General features: G+C 36.6%; 1 pseudogene; it reads left to right on the plus strand.

Moving 5' to 3' along the window:
* LOC143669636 (isopentenyl-diphosphate Delta-isomerase 1 pseudogene) overlaps positions 1–15792 on the plus strand; it is a 78824-nt pseudogene extending 63032 nt beyond the window's left edge.
* Positions 15793–16082: the final 290 nt, after the last annotated feature.

Raw genomic sequence — 16082 nt, forward strand, 5'->3', positions numbered from 1 at the left:
TGGCCTCCTCTCTCCACTAAAACTGGAGAGATAGGGATATACAGAGAATCACAGTTTACAGGGAAAAGAAACAAATGTAGGGACCAGCATCTGGTGTGGATAATTAACAAATTACTGTATTCTGAGCAGGGGCTAACTTGAGAGAGAAAACTGCTGGCAGCCCAGACATAGGAGAGATCCCATACTTTTCTAAGTTTTACCTCTAGGAGACCCACCAAGTTCTCATTGTAAAAATCAGGGGAAAACACCCTCATGCAACTAGCATGAAATACCCCCAGAGCTTCCGTTGTCCTGTCCTATGATGGGAAGGGGTAAACATGGTAGTTTTTTCTCAGTTCTCCTATTTTGCACTTCTACCTTAGCTTCACACAATATCTTCCACTTAATAGGGTGTATGAAATGTTTTGCCTGATTGATATTATGAGAAGGCATAAGCACTCTTTGGACTTGGTAGATATTCAAACTGTCCCAGTCTACGCATAAGTGCTTACATGGATTCTTTGGAATCCTCTTATTTATAGTTCTCTTGATATTGGTAAAGTATCTTTTCTGATAAGTTATTGACAATTCCACCAACCTCTGAGGTGGCTGGAATTCTTTATTTTTTTTTGATATTCTCCAGACAGCATTTAAGATAATTCCCCTATATCCTTTCCCCAACAATGTAGTAACCATTCCATGCCAGCCAGTTTCTTGTGTTTTAGATTTCTCATGCGTGAACAGTACCAGGCTGCTATGTCCCACGTTCCAAGAAACTCATAGCAAGCAATCTGAAATCCCTTTCCTTGGTTTGAAGTTAGAAGAGACCCCATCCTCCTTGTAGGGGAGTGGACTAGATGTCATATCTCATGATAGCACTCTCTAAACATTCACTTCTCTCTTCACTCACTCTCCCAAACTCTTGAGGCCCTTTGTTTACAGGTAAGTCATGGTTTCTTGCATCTCACTTAGGATGACATCTATTGTCTAGGGACGTCAGTGAAATTGAATCTAAAATAGTCCCATTTTAAAATCCTATAGGAATTGCATTGTCTGATATAATCACAGAGCAGAAAAATTTAATATCCTACATTAAGGAAATGGTTAAGTAAATTATTACTTAAATTGACTGCAATGTGGTCATTAAAAAATGACAGTATGGGTGTGCAATGGTGACACGGTGGCTGAGCTCTCGCCTGCAGTGCAGGAGACCTGGGTTCGATTCCCAGCAACTGCCCATGTTAAAAAAAAAGAGAGAGAGACAGTATGTTATCACTTGTGCAATGTTTAGGATACGATGCTAGGTGTAAACCAAATGATACAAAAATTAGTCTGTAAAAGCAGTTATATTAAATATGTGCATTAAAATATTGGTAAACTTTTAAATAATACACTTGTAGAGCAGAAGAAAATTTTGTAAGTTAAAAATAGTTGTTTATTTTTTTAATTTTCATTGTGCAAGACTATTAACTCAAGGAAATTCTTGTGCCTACTATATAAATGGTATTTGTTGAAATTTGGGTTCAGGGAATATGGGTATTTTTTTTCATTTTCAAGTGTTTTCTAATTTTCTATGACTTTTGAAAGTAGCATTATAATATTGGAAGTAAGACTCTATAACAGTTTAGACACACTAGGAAAATATGTCAATGCTACAAAGTTCTACTTTATCATTCTAGAGTTGCACATTTTTTGATAGTAGGGATCGTATTTTATTTATTTTTGTATTCCAAGAACTGGTACAGTTATGGCACATAGAAGGGATTCAATAAATACGTATTAAAATTAGTAAATGCCTTAATTAATCAATTATACATTTATACAGGGTTCTATTGTTCTTATTCTATTATCTTTTCTGTGGCCTTAATTCAGGCTATGTGATCACGGCATGTATAAATAATTTATGGGGATAAAATACCTTATGTATATATACCCCAAAGTGTCCAGAATGTAGTATAATTCTTAACTAAACAATCACGATGACTTTGTTGTCTGTCTAGCTTAGTACCCAACCTTCTACTCTGGGGTTATTTATGCACAGTCCTTGACTAACGTCCAAAGAAGCTGTTTTTCCTGAAATGGTAGTAAATTTGTATTGGAAAATAAAATTTTTCCTCTAAGTTCAGTAAGAAAGTGAAATGTAATTATGAAATACCAATTATGCGGATTTCATGAGAAGCCAGCTTGCATAATTTAGATAAGGCAGCATCTTTATGGTTTTGAATGTCTCAAAATTCTGCTTTCAGGGTGGGCCATGGTGGCTCAGCAGGCAGGAATGCTTGCCTGCGATGCCAGAGGACCCGGGTTCGATTCCCAGTGCCTGCCCATGTGAAAAATTCTGCTTTCAGGTTTTGCTTCTTGATCCATTGCCTGTCAATTGTTTAATTCACGTTTTGCTCTTTGGTAACCATTGTAGCATGGTGTATTAGAAAGAAAATGATCACCTTGGGTGCCATTGCTTGGGAAAGCAGGAAGAAGTTTGGTTCAAGGAGCGGGCTAATTTTATAAAGTATCTACTACATATCAAATGTTTTCTATGCATTATCTTGCTTGCTGTTCACATCGTGATGGGTATGTATTACTGTCTCCATTTTAAAGATGAGGGAGCCAAGGTTAGGGAGGGTAGGTAATTTGCCCATGTTCACATGTTAAGTACAAAAGTCAAGATTTGAAACCATATCTTTCTATCCTTAGGAGTCAATAGAGCTGCTTTGTTCCCATGTTGCATAGAATTTGACTTAGGGTTTCACAAATGTTCACCCTCCTGGACAGTAGTGTCCTCAAGTGACCAGATTGTATGATCCCTCCACTTTCTTTCACTTCTAACATCCCACGATGGTAATGTCTGAGGATATCATTGATAAGATTTAGTCATTTTCAGATTCTGGAAAATATAGCTTTGTTTTTTAGAATCTTTAGACATCAGGAATTACAAGCAATTCATCAACCTCCAGAATGATCAATATATATTGTAGTACGTACAATTAAGGAAAACACACTACTGTGCAAAGAAACACACCCTTCCTGGAGTCTTAGTGAGCTCATGGTTAACTGTAGTAGCTGCACTATCTGGTGCCAAGACCAAGAATGTATTTGGCGATTGAGAAACATGGGTTTTTAGCCCTTTCTAAGACGTTTCTTTCAAGTACAGGGAAATGAACAAAGCAGATTAATCAAAGTGCTCTCCTTAAAACTCTTTGTAGTATGATTGCTGCAAACTGTTTTTGTGGGAATCAGATCCAGGTTTCTGCCATCTACATTTTATGATATTCATGGATTGAGACGTCTTTGTAATTCACATTTTTACATATATTGCAAGCAACTAGAGTGGGAGAGCCAATTACAATTTGAAAGGAGACCTTTAAAAGACTTTTTTTTTTTAACAATGCAAAGGCATTGCTGCATTAGGTACAGGGTTAACAGTATAATTAGAGTAAATCAAAAGGTTCTTGCATCAGTTTCGTTTTTAGGAAACGTTAATTGCTTGTTGCCGGTGTGCTCTGTCTGTATGATGGGCTTCCTTAATTAGACTATGAATTTTAGTTTGAAGGTCCAATCTTAAGACAATTAAAACACTAAGAATTAACCATATTTCCTAAAATTTATCCTCTGAAAATGTTTTTCTCCCCATGTCTTAACTCTTCTAATGAGCGTATCATTCTTAACTTTTTTCTTCCTTATGAACAGTGTGGGGATTGTTGGTGATAAATTGCTATTATACTAAAGTACAGATTTTAATTTGGACACACATACTCTTGGTGCATTCAATGAGCTACATCCATTAGAGAGTGTGGCTTGCAGTGGTCATTTTAAAACCCTGCCTCTGGGCAGGGCTTACACAATAGAGCCCTTATTTATGCCAGGAAGTAGCATGTAATGTAATTGTTGACATATTCCTAGTAAGTTTTTGGGAACTTGTAGATATCATAAAGTAATACCTGAGGCTTATGGTCAAATATAAGTTCATATGAATAGCAGTAAAGGCTTGGAAGAAAAAAAAGAGAATTAACATGAAGCAAATGATTATAAAATAAAAACCCACGATACCTAGATTCTAAGAGAAGAAGACAATGAAAGGAGTCAAATAAGATTATAGACACTTGTGAAATCAAATAAGAGGGAATGACTTGGAAGCACAGTTTAAGAAAAGGGGGATGGGACAGAAGTGACTTTTGTCTGGGACAGAAAATGATTCATCAAGAAAACCAATGACTTTCAGAAAATAGAGTCCTTCCATGCTTGACTGGAGGCTCCATGGAGTTCCGTCTTCACCTATTTGGTTGTAATCTCCCTGCAGGGTGACCCTCTTGGGACCCTGAATCTCCTGGTACCCATAGGCTTGCAAAGGCTGACCTCCTTTCCCCCAAGTGCAATCTCCTTCTTGAGGGGTGCTGGAGGGACCGGACACATCAACCACCACTTTGTCATTTACTCTGTTTCAGGACAAGTTAGCTTCCCCCATGGACTTGGTTTCCTCATTGATATAACAAGTGCACTTCTAACTAGTCTTCACTCTCCTCTACCCAATGCACCAGAACCATTTTGACATTAAACAGCACCCCTTCTATAACCTTGTTTCACTTCCCCCAAACCAGTGTAGCTTAGAGCAATGTGTCATAACTACCTGTGGCAAGAGGCCAGTCTTGCTTTTAATTTACAGTTCACACAAAATAACACTTTTGTAAAATACATTAAAATGAATTCCTATAAGAATGAATTAAAAGACGTATAAAATATAAGCCCCACTTTTTAAATTATGAGGTTCAACAGATATGAAATTACTCCGTTAATTTGATGCACATTTTTTTACACTCTCACTTTGTTTCTCATCATGATGGTAAGATTTTGAAGATGAGCACAGTCCACAGATTACACACTGAGTGGACCAATTTCATTCACTCGGACACTGACTCTATTCCATGCCTATAGAGCAGAATCACCAGAGAGTTTTTTAAAATGCAGATTCTATGCTCCGAAGATCTAATGAGTAGAATATCCGGCCATGTGCCAGGGCACAGATATATCGGAAAAAGCTGTAAAATTGATTCTGATAATAAGTCAGGAACCACTGTTTTATGGAGAAAAGTGCAAACTTTCAATTCTCTACAATCTGGCTCTGATCTATCTTTTAAATATTTTCTAAATCACTTCCTTCACATATTCCATATTCAGTAGACCAACACATCTGACCTTTCCAAAATAGGACTTGACCTTTCCCACCTCTGCTTTTCTGCCTGAAATGTCCTCTCCACCATCTCCATCTGCTGAAACTCAATCCATCTTTCAAGTGCCCACATGTTGGAATACCCCTCATCCATGAAAATCATTAGTAATCATCCTTGTAAGAATTCATTCTTCCCTCATTTACATTTCTTTACTTCATTGGTCCTTATCTTATGTTACTTCTCCTAGCTAATGTTGGATTCTGGACATGCTGAGGCATTATGGCATGGAGGAAAAATAATTTATATTCTGGAGAATTCTTTTGGAGTCCAGATTCCACCTCAATCTTACTGTGCGACCTTGGGGAAAGTCCAGTAACTTGCCCCCTATCAGTTTCTTCTACTGCATATTGGGAATCAAATCCCTACCCTTTATCACAGGAGGAATGTTATAAGTAAATGAGATAATATAGGTTAATGCAATATCAATACATTATTATTACCTCCTCTATTAAATTATGAGCATGTTTAGAATAAAAAGTAAGTAGTAGAAATCTCTATATTCCTGCAGAATATTTGACATAGCAAGAATTTAGAATGTGGTTTCTCACTGAGTGAATAAATGAATAAGTAGCTCTCTTACATAGTAATATTTTTAGAATGGTTCCCATTAAGCCATTCTTTCCCAAATTATTTCCCAGAAACTGACTTGAATCTGATGCCTGAAATTCCAGTATTAGAGATTTGCTCCTTTGGATTAGTATTGATTATACTGTAAAAGATAATTCATTAAATCATTGAGAAAATTTGAATAAGGTTAAATAAAATGACCTTAGATTTATTCAACTTGTAGGTAATAAGGGACAATTTGAACCCAGATTTCACACTAGATCGCAAGTTCTTAATCATGAAACTCACCTGCACTTTAGAGCAGACTTCCAGTGTGAATCTCCTTAAACAATTACTGCCTTTCAATAATCACCCAGTGACTATTTGGGGCTAAGGCTGGGTATAAAAAGTATAAGACATACAGTCCCTGATCTCAAAAATCCTACTTTCTAGTAGCAGAAAAAGACAAGTAAAAACTACTTTAAGAAATTTAAATGTAGAGTATGACGGCATCATGTAGGGGAACCTAACCATAGAACCTATTGGGGAAGGAAGCAGGAAGGCTTCTCAGAAGTGACAGCATCTGAAAGTATCAAAAAGCATCTTCAGCATGATCAGAGAATTGACAGAAAGAGGGAATAAGGTTTAGAAGAACAGAGTATTCTATGCTTAGGGAGGATCAGCAAAAGGCTTGAAGTGAAGGAGAGTATTGATTGTTTAGGGAGATATATTCAGGGAATCGTAGCTGGGGATCTAGTCAGAGGATGAAGGTAGTGAGAGATGAGAATGGAGATATAAATGGGGGCCAGCAAAGTTTCAAAACCTCTAAACGTTATTTTAGGGTTTACTTACCCTGTGGTGTAGGAAAAGAGAAGAGAGATGCTGATGCTATTTGATCTTGAATTAGAATTTCTGGACAGAGTGAATATATACTTAGTTCATACTTGAAAAAACAGTGTGATCTGGGTCTTTCTCGTGTCTTTCTGTGCCTTGATTTCTGCCATTGATTTCAACAAGAGCCATATAGTAAAAAATCATGTTATAGCGTGTTCTAGTTTGCTAGCTGCTGGAACGCAACATGCCGGAGACGGATTGGCTTTTAAATAAAAGGGGATTTATTTTATTAGTTCTTCAGAGGAAAGGCAGCTAACTTTCAACTGAGGTTCTTTCTTACGTGGAAAGGCACAGGGTGATCTCTGCTGGCCTTCTCTCCAAGCCCCTGGGTTCCAACAACTTTCCCCGGGTGACTTCTTTCTGCATCTCCAAAGGCCTGGGCTGAGTTGCGAGTGCCGAGATGAGGTATGCTGAGCTGCTTGGGCTGTACTATGTTACACTCTCTCTTTTAAGCACCAGCCAATTAAGTCAAACGTCATTCATCAGCAGGCACGCCTACTAGCCAACTGCAGATGTAATCAGCAACAGATGAGGTTCATGTACCATTGGCTCATATCCACAGCAATAGAACTAGGTGCCTTCACCTGGCCAAGTTGATGACTGAATCTAACTACCACACAACTTAACAAAATTAGATATTTGGAAGCCTAGAAAAGTTTCATGATTTAGATTCCTGATATACCTATGAAACGTGCTCTAGTGAAATTCAATCTGCACCAGAATAAGCAGTGAATATTGAAATCAAGAAGATCCTAGGAATATGGCAGTCTGGACACATTCCACTTGCCTTCTCCCTTAACGCCAATCAACTCCAATTAATCTGTCCTGGGCCAGGCATTTGGAACTGCTGGGGATACTGGTGTCTTCCCCCAAAACCAATTTTGGGAGAATTGTAGCTGAAAGAAAGCTATCAGGAACATGAAGGAACAAAGGAAAGAAGTAGGGGAAGGAAAGAGAGAAAGAAGGAAAGAAGGAAGGAGGAAAGGAAAGAAGAAAGGAAGAAGGAAGGAAGGAGAGGAAAAAGAAAGAAAAATTGTGAAAGCCTGGAGAGACTGAAGGCTATCTTGAATTGATAGGTATGGGTAAAGCGAGTAGTTGAATCCTGGGGTGGAAGATCACTGGAAATTTTGGAAGTTTTAGCAAGAAAACAAAATAATTAGCTGGAAGAAAGTTTTCCCAGTTAAAAAAAAAAAAATTCCCCAGAGTGGGGGAAGTAAGCAACAGTGCAGATTCTGATAGAGGTGTCCTGAAGTTATGACACAGAAGATCAAAAGTCATGCTGGGGTGGGGGGTTTTTGAAAAGGGTTTGGATTTCATAGCATTCCTAAGACATTCACTCCTCTGCTCTCTTGCTCATTATGATAAAAGCTGGTAGATATCAGGGAGACTTCCTTCTCCCAGTGATGCTTTCTCCTAAGTCTATGGAACTGGGTCCTCCGTTCCTAGGCTTGTCCTCTCCTTTCTTCTGGAACTCACCCAAGAGCTCCTCTGCCTATGACAATTATGTGCTTTGCTTTGCCTATAAAATAGCTCTATCTGTACTTTAAATGACAAGCAGATTATGATATCAATCTAAAGTCAATCATAATAAGGGCTATTTAGGTAGTCCTAAATATTTGCATTTTCATTATTTTATATGGATATGTCTCTAACGATAACAAGTTATATTACAAGTCAGCCAAAACCAAAATAAAACATAAAAAAATACTGGATTCAGTAGTTTCCTCGCTTGGGATAGAGGCAGGACAGGAATACAGACCTTTACTGAGAATAACCTCATAAAGTTCCTAAGTAGATGCATTGTATGATAAGACATTGTTTTTATCAGAACTGATTCTGGCCTCAGTTTTCTATGGCACCTGTAACTACAGTTCAGAGCAGAGAAAATTTATAAACTTTTTTTAAGAGATAGAACACAGGAAAACTCTACAAAAGTTTTCTTCCAAGAAAAGGATTTTATAGAACACGGATGAACTTTTCTCATGAGAAGTTTTCATTTGAAAAATGGCTGAAGGTAGAAGCTCATTCTAAAATGAAAGTTGAAAGGTTAGTTCAAGGAAATCTACCCACATAGAGCTAGAAATAGCATTCTTATCATTTTTGTTATTGTTTCAACATTAATTTTTAATAAATATTTGATTTGGTATGAGAGAAGATGGAAATATCTATCTCATATCTTTCTGCAGCCAACATCAAGGAAAAAATAAAATGAAACATCCTACCTTGAACTGCCTATGCTTCATCATTGTCTATAAAAATTTAATTTTCCTCTGTAGAGAGACCATGAATGTTTTCAAAGTAGCAATTTTGGAATCATTATTGATATTACTGGGAATTATTAATACTCAGTTTACAGCATAACATTGCATTTGAGAATTGAGTTGTTCATTTAAAGTGAAACCTGGAAGTAAATTTAATTTCAAATGGTTTTAATTTTTTCATGGGGAGATGCTTCAGAAGGATGTCTTAGGCACAGAGGTAGATATTTAATGTGATATTTAATAAAGAAAAATGGACGCAGAGAAGGAGTTTGTCAGTAATGCTTTGTTGGGCTCTGCCCTTTTAAAAATGAGTTAGTGACTTTTGCTTCACGACCCATTTCTAATGGTAGCATGGTCTTTTCAAAGAGGACGCTGCTGTCAAAAGTCAGTGGTATTAGCGGTCACACCACTGTGGCACATTAAAAGCAAGTGGGTAAGACTTAAATGTTAAACACCTCACAGAATAAAAGTTAGATAATGAAATTATTTGCAGACCATGGATTATAAAGATGGTACTTGGTAGAAAAATGTCTTGGTCAAATTCTGTTTAAAAGCATTATAGTTGCAATATATCATAAAAGTAGAACCTTACAAAGTATATGCATTTCTAATTCAAGTACAATATCATTGAAGATTCAATGTTTTAATATGGATGGTATTTTATTTACAGAAAGACAGCACATTTAGCTTCAGCTAATTTTGCCTCACTTGAGTGTTGGTTTTGAAACTTCAGGGAAGTACTGTGATTGATTATTCCCTCATTTGTGATTATAAAATATTCCTTGTGATCCAGGCTGTAAATCAAGTCAAACTGATGACAATCATTGATCTCCCTTTACAGATTTATATTTTGTATCTGGTAGACAAAGCATCAATCTAAGAATCAAAATCCTATGTTGTCTAGTTCCATCATTGAAATGGACTTGGAAATTATTTAATATTTCCAATCAAGGAATTGTTCATAAAAATATTATATTTTAACTTCCCATCTATTACAAGACAGTAATTCATTTAGACACATTTATTTATTGTTTTATATAATGTACTTTGCATTGTGTGTCATTTTGGAGGTAGGTGTAATAGATGAGATTAACACGTGAACACACTAATAAGCAATTCAAGGCAATAACTAAGGAAATAAATGATTAACTAGTCACAGGGAATCTTAGCCAGGGATGACCTTTATGCAGGGCATTTTTGGGGACTTGGATATATATTTACCTCTCAGAACTACACTAATTCTCAGTGGCTGGTTGTTCACAGACATTGTTGAGGTCCTTAAAGAGAATTTCAGATATGATGCAATATATAAAGGTGCAATGACATACAGGCCAGCAATATCTCCAACATAACCTATTTACAGGGACCATATCCATCATGTCTTGCTCTGAGTCCATTTGTTCTTGCATCTCTCTCATCTGTCATTTGAGCTTAGGATATTGCTTCTTTTAAGTAGACGTGTTCCTTGTTTTCCTGGCTATTTCAAAGTCTCTAAGATTTCTTTCTAGCTCTGGATCAAGGCAGAATGATTAGAAACTTGACTCATACTTATTTTCTATAACCAAGCTTGTACTTTTATTTTGGTGACAGCAAGTAGAAAACAATAGAAGACGGAGAGGACTAGAGGTAGGAAGAACAGTTTTGAGTTTATTACAAAACCTTAGAAGAGAGATTAAGAGGACTCGAATTTAGACACAGGGAGTGAAGAGGAGATAAACCCAATAAATATTTATGGAGAGGACTGCCCAACCTTGGGGAACAATTAGAGGTGAAGGGAGAACATTTGTCTATCAAATGCTCCAGTGCAAGTATGGGAGCGCCACAATCATCAGTGACTTTAACTCTTGTTACTTCATGACTCTTGACCTACAGCCTCTGCCTTGAAATACAAGGAAGCTACTTTATCTCTGTCATCACATATGCATTCCTGACAGAGGAGAGAAAAGAGAAAGAGAAGAGTATGTTCCCTTCTTAAGAAGACAGGTTCTGGAAGTTACATTTCAAGGGAAGAAAGTATGTATAATCTTTATTCTAAGTGGCCACAAACCCATCCGAAATACAAAATTTTATTAATAAGGAAGAAGTAGAGGACATCTATTGGGGATAATTCCCTGTTATAAAAAGAAAGAGATTTCTCCCACCCCAGCACCCATTAGAGTTAAAGAATAAAAGAAAATCTGGAACTCTTTTCTTGGCACAGTGGTAGACACGTTCTGTGTGTGTGTATGTGTGGGTGTGTATGTGTGGTTGTGTACTTGAAGAGCAGTAATGTTTGGCCAAACCACCCTATACCCTAACCACATATTGACTTAAATCATTCTTTTACACGATGCTAAAAAAGGAATAAAACACATAGCCTGGTTTAGTAAAGATGCCTCCATTAGATAACTCACAGCCATCCTGGAGGTGCTTAATTAAGATAAATATTATTTATTATTCATGTGAAGTCTCTGTAATTTAACAGGTGTATTGAATAAAGAGAGGATTTTTTAATCCTTCAAAAAAAAAAAAAAGACTTAGGTCAAAGTATACGGAATAGGCAAGAAAGGTGTTACTCAAACCAAAGGGCATCTAAGTTCTCTAAGTTTTAAGATATAAAATTGTCTTAGTTCACCAGGACTGCTATGACAAACACCACAGATGGTTGGCTTAAGGGACAGGAATTTTGTATCTTACAATTTTGGAAGTTAGAAGTCCAACATCAAGCTTGTTTTTTCACAGAGTCTAGTATTCGGGCAATCCTTCAAAACATGGCGATCTCTCTCTCTCCTTGGGTCCACTCCTCTGGTTTCTGCTTACTTCCAGCTTCTACTTCTGTGTCCAATTTCTTTTGTTTTTGAGGACTTCAGACACATTGAATTAAGGCCCACCCTCACTCAGCGTGGTCATGCTTTAACTAATAACATCTTCAAAGGTCCTACTTACAAATAGGTTCATATCCATAGGGATGTTTTTTTAAACTCAAAATGTGTCTATTGTGGAGTATATGATTCAATCCCCAGCAAAAGTTATTTCCTTTAAGTTGGGGTAGCTATGGAGGGTTTGGGGAGTGAGAATAGAGCTGCCTTACAATAAACATGAAGTACTATTAAAGCATATCATTATAAGTAATATTATTTCCATAATTAATTTTTTATTAAAGATAAGGAAATTTTGTTTCCAGATATATCTTAAAGTGTATTGTTCTACTCCTTTTTTATTATCATGCAGTTTATATGGCACTCGTTACTATCATCTGAGATTTCTGTCACTGAGCCACCATAGCACCGTTCATTACTATCATTTGAAAATGCAGTGATTGAATTTTCAAATCCATAATTAGCATACCAAATGCTCCATAAATAAAATGTTAGTCTACTAATTTTCTCTTTGCAAAGTTCAATTTAATATATTTCAAAACAATAGAATAAACCAGGACCTCTTTACTATAGCTATATCTTATTATATATCTTAAGATTGAGTATTACTGTCCAAGAATTTTGTGGCTTGGTTTTGTTGGTTTTTGTAAAATACAATTACTGCTTTTGTCCATTTCCTGCTCAAGGAATCATGAAGTGTGAAAAAGAAAGAGATCAGTGGATCTCTAATGGTAGAGCCCAGCACACTCGAAGAAGTAGCCATGGCACATAAACTGCAGATATTTCATGGTGTATGTGTTTGAAAAAGATAGCCAAGCTCTAGTTTCTAGTTGGCAGAGATGATAACCAGACAGGTCTCTTAAAACATTTTTTTGTAGGGTGATAAGAATGCTAATGAGGTCACAGAGCAGTTCAATAATGGTATAATAAATCACACAAATATTGCATTGATGAAAAGGAGCTTAAGGAAGGAAATAAGATTTTAACTTTTTGTTTAAATGAACTTCACCATTACTCTCTCTGGAATGACTCCTCTTTTGTTTGTTTGTTTTTAGTATTTTTATTGACAAGTCTTCACACACATACAGTCCATACATGGTGTATAATCAGTAGCTTACAATATCATCACATGGTTGTGTATTTATGACCATGATCATTTTTAGAATATTTGCATCTCTCCAGAAAAAAGAAATTAAAAGAAAAACCTCATAAATTCCATACCCTTTACCCCTCCCTCTCTTTGACCACCAGAATTTCAATCTACCCAGTTTATTTTACCCCTTATCCCCCTATTATTTATTTTTTTATCCCTAGTTTTTACTCATCTGTCCATACACTGGATAAAAGCTTCAGATACAAGGTTTTCACAATCACACAGTCCCATTGTAACAGCTATATTATTATACACAATTGTCTTCAAGAATCAAGGCTAGTGGCACACAGCTCGACAGTTTCAGGTACTTCCCTCCAGCCATGCCAATGCAGGGGTTACTCATTTTTGACCAAGTAGCAGTTCCAACAGTGTTTGATTCCGCTATTTACATTCCACCATCACTGAATAAACTTCCTAGAAATTGCATATCAATGCTCTGGGCCACTGTGGAACAAAAGGTCTTAGAAAACTTACAACATGTTATATAGGAAAAAGGGGAGAAGACATGTTTGGCTTATGGCATACACATTCTAACTGCTTTAAGGCAGAACCACTTTATCCCCACAGACAATCTTCCTCATTGCCATCGAGACTGTCATGGCTTTTTGCAACTGTTGTTTTTATGGGCTGGAGGAATAGCAAGTCACAACATTTGGAATTTACCAGTCAGTGAGGCTGAGTAGTCACTTGTCATTATTAAAGGCTATTTTAAGTATTATTTGAGCATATGTCTAATCTTCAAACTATCTGAATACTTTTTGTTAGACATCTTATGCTTTAATGATCTCACGCTCCCATTTACGCCTACATTTTGTGTGAGGGTTACGAGTTCATGCATATGAAAGCATTTTACAAACCATTAAGTATTATCTGAAAGTGAATTACTATCATTTTAGAGTGAATAGTAAAGGAAGTCAGCATTGTGCAACAGGAAAACATAGTCTGAGCCTGTGTCCAGGTAAAATTGTAACACTGGACTGTCAAATTATCTAGACTTCCCTTTTTTCGTGAGTAAAATAATGTTTTTGGACTCAGTGCTCATCAAGGTCTCTGTTCATCTTAAATTTTCAGATGATTAGAAAAGCTAAGTCCAGTCTGAAAGTCAAGTAGTGGTGATATAAAATGTTTAAAAAGCATATAAAAAGCATTATTTGGCAACAGAGAGAAGTGAAGTATTAATACATGTTACAGCACAAATGAACCTCATAAACATTATGCTAAATGAAAGAAGCTACATTCAAAACGCTCTGCATAGTGTGAATCCATTTACAGGGCATATCCAGAATACATCACTCTGCAGGTACAAAAAATAGACGAGTGGCTACCTAGGGCAAGGGGTAGGAATGGAGGAGCTGGAAGGATTCTTTTTAGAATAATGAAAATGTTCTAAAATTGACTGTAGTGATGAATTATGCAAATATACTGAGAGTCATAGAATAGTGCACCTTTAATGCAGGGTTGTATGGCATGTAAATTATAGCTTGAGAAAGCTGTGAAAAAAAATGTATCTTTGGTGGTGCTAAGGATAGGCATAATGATTCTCTCTCTTTTTTTTTCAATCTACTCTATTTTTAACATTTATTCCCCCTATTATTTATTTTTAATCCCCGTGTTTTACTCATCAGTCCATAATGTAGATAAAAGGGGCACCAGACACAAGTTTTTCACAATCACACAGTCACATTGTGAAAGCTTTATCATTATATAATCATCTTCAAGAAACATAGCTACTGGAACACAGCCCTACATTTTCAGGCAGTTCCCTCCAGCCTCTCCACTACGTCTTGACTAACAAGGTGATACCTATTTAATGCATAAGAATAACCTCCAGGCTAACCTCTCGACTCTGTTTGGAATCTCTCAGCCACTGACACTTTATTTTGTCTCATTTTGCTCTTCCCCCTTTTGATGGAGAAGGTTTTCTCAATCCCTTGATGCTGAGTTCCAGCTCATTCTAGGATTTCTTTCCCACATTGCCAGGAAGATCCACACCCCTGGGAGTCATGTCCCACGTAAGCAGGGAATAATGGTTCTCTTTTGATGCTTGTGTCCAGTTAAAAATAAATCCCAATGGAGTTGTGAGCGGGGGCCCCCAGCGTCAGCATGTGTTCTCATTGCCCGGCTCAGAGACCCGGCTGCCTCCTGCAATTTGTATTTTAGGACACGGGTATTTTAGGGCAGATCGGATGTATTGAAACAGTGCATGAAATAAACACCGACAATCTCGATAGCAACAAGTTCCATTTCTGGCAGAGATGTGTATTATTATTGATGAAAATGACAATAAAATTGGAGCTGAGACCAAAAAGAATTGTCACCTGAATGAAAACATTGGACAGAGGATTATTGCATCAAGCTTTTAGTGTCTTCTTATTCGACCCTGAAAATAAGCTCCTACGGCAGCAGGGATCAGATGCTAAAATTACCTTTCCAGGTTGTTTTACCAATACTTTTGGCAGACATCCATTAAGTAATTTGGGAGAACTTGAAGAAAATAATGCAATTGGAGTAAGACAAGCCGCACAGAGACGTTTTAAAAGCTGAATTAGGAATTCCCATGGAAAAAATGACCCTCCAAAAGAAATTAATTAGGTCACACGAATTCACTACAAGGCTCAGTTTGATAGTATTTGGGGTGAACATGAAATGGATTACATTTTGTTTGTGAGCAAGAATGTAACTTTGAATCCAGATCCAATGAGGTTAAAAGCTATTGTTATGTGTCAAAAGAACTAGAAAAACTTCTGAATAAAGGTGGTGAAATTAAAATAACTCCATGGTTTAAAATTATTGCAGAGACTTTCCTCTTTAAATGATGGGATAATTTAAATCATTTAAATCAGTTTGTTGAACATGAGAACATGCACAGAATGTGACAGTGGAGATGGACAATAATCAAGTACTGAGAATTTCTGTTCAGTAAATTTAGAATGCATATATTTTTAAATTTGGTTCTCTATTTGGAATACTCATTGGATGCATCAATATTTTCACAACTAGAATTTGGGTAGAAGAGACTACTGATTTTTTACTTTTGTTTGACATACCCCATTAATACGTACTGTTTTTTTAAGAAAAAGAAAAAGACATTTAAGAGACACTACTATAAAATAGGTTACAAATAAACTTAACCTGTTGAAAAACATGCTCATAATAAATTTGAACA

The sequence above is a fragment of the Tamandua tetradactyla genome, chromosome 26, assembly GCF_023851605.1.
Source record: "Tamandua tetradactyla isolate mTamTet1 chromosome 26, mTamTet1.pri, whole genome shotgun sequence".
Taxonomy (NCBI): Eukaryota; Metazoa; Chordata; class Mammalia; order Pilosa; family Myrmecophagidae; genus Tamandua; species Tamandua tetradactyla.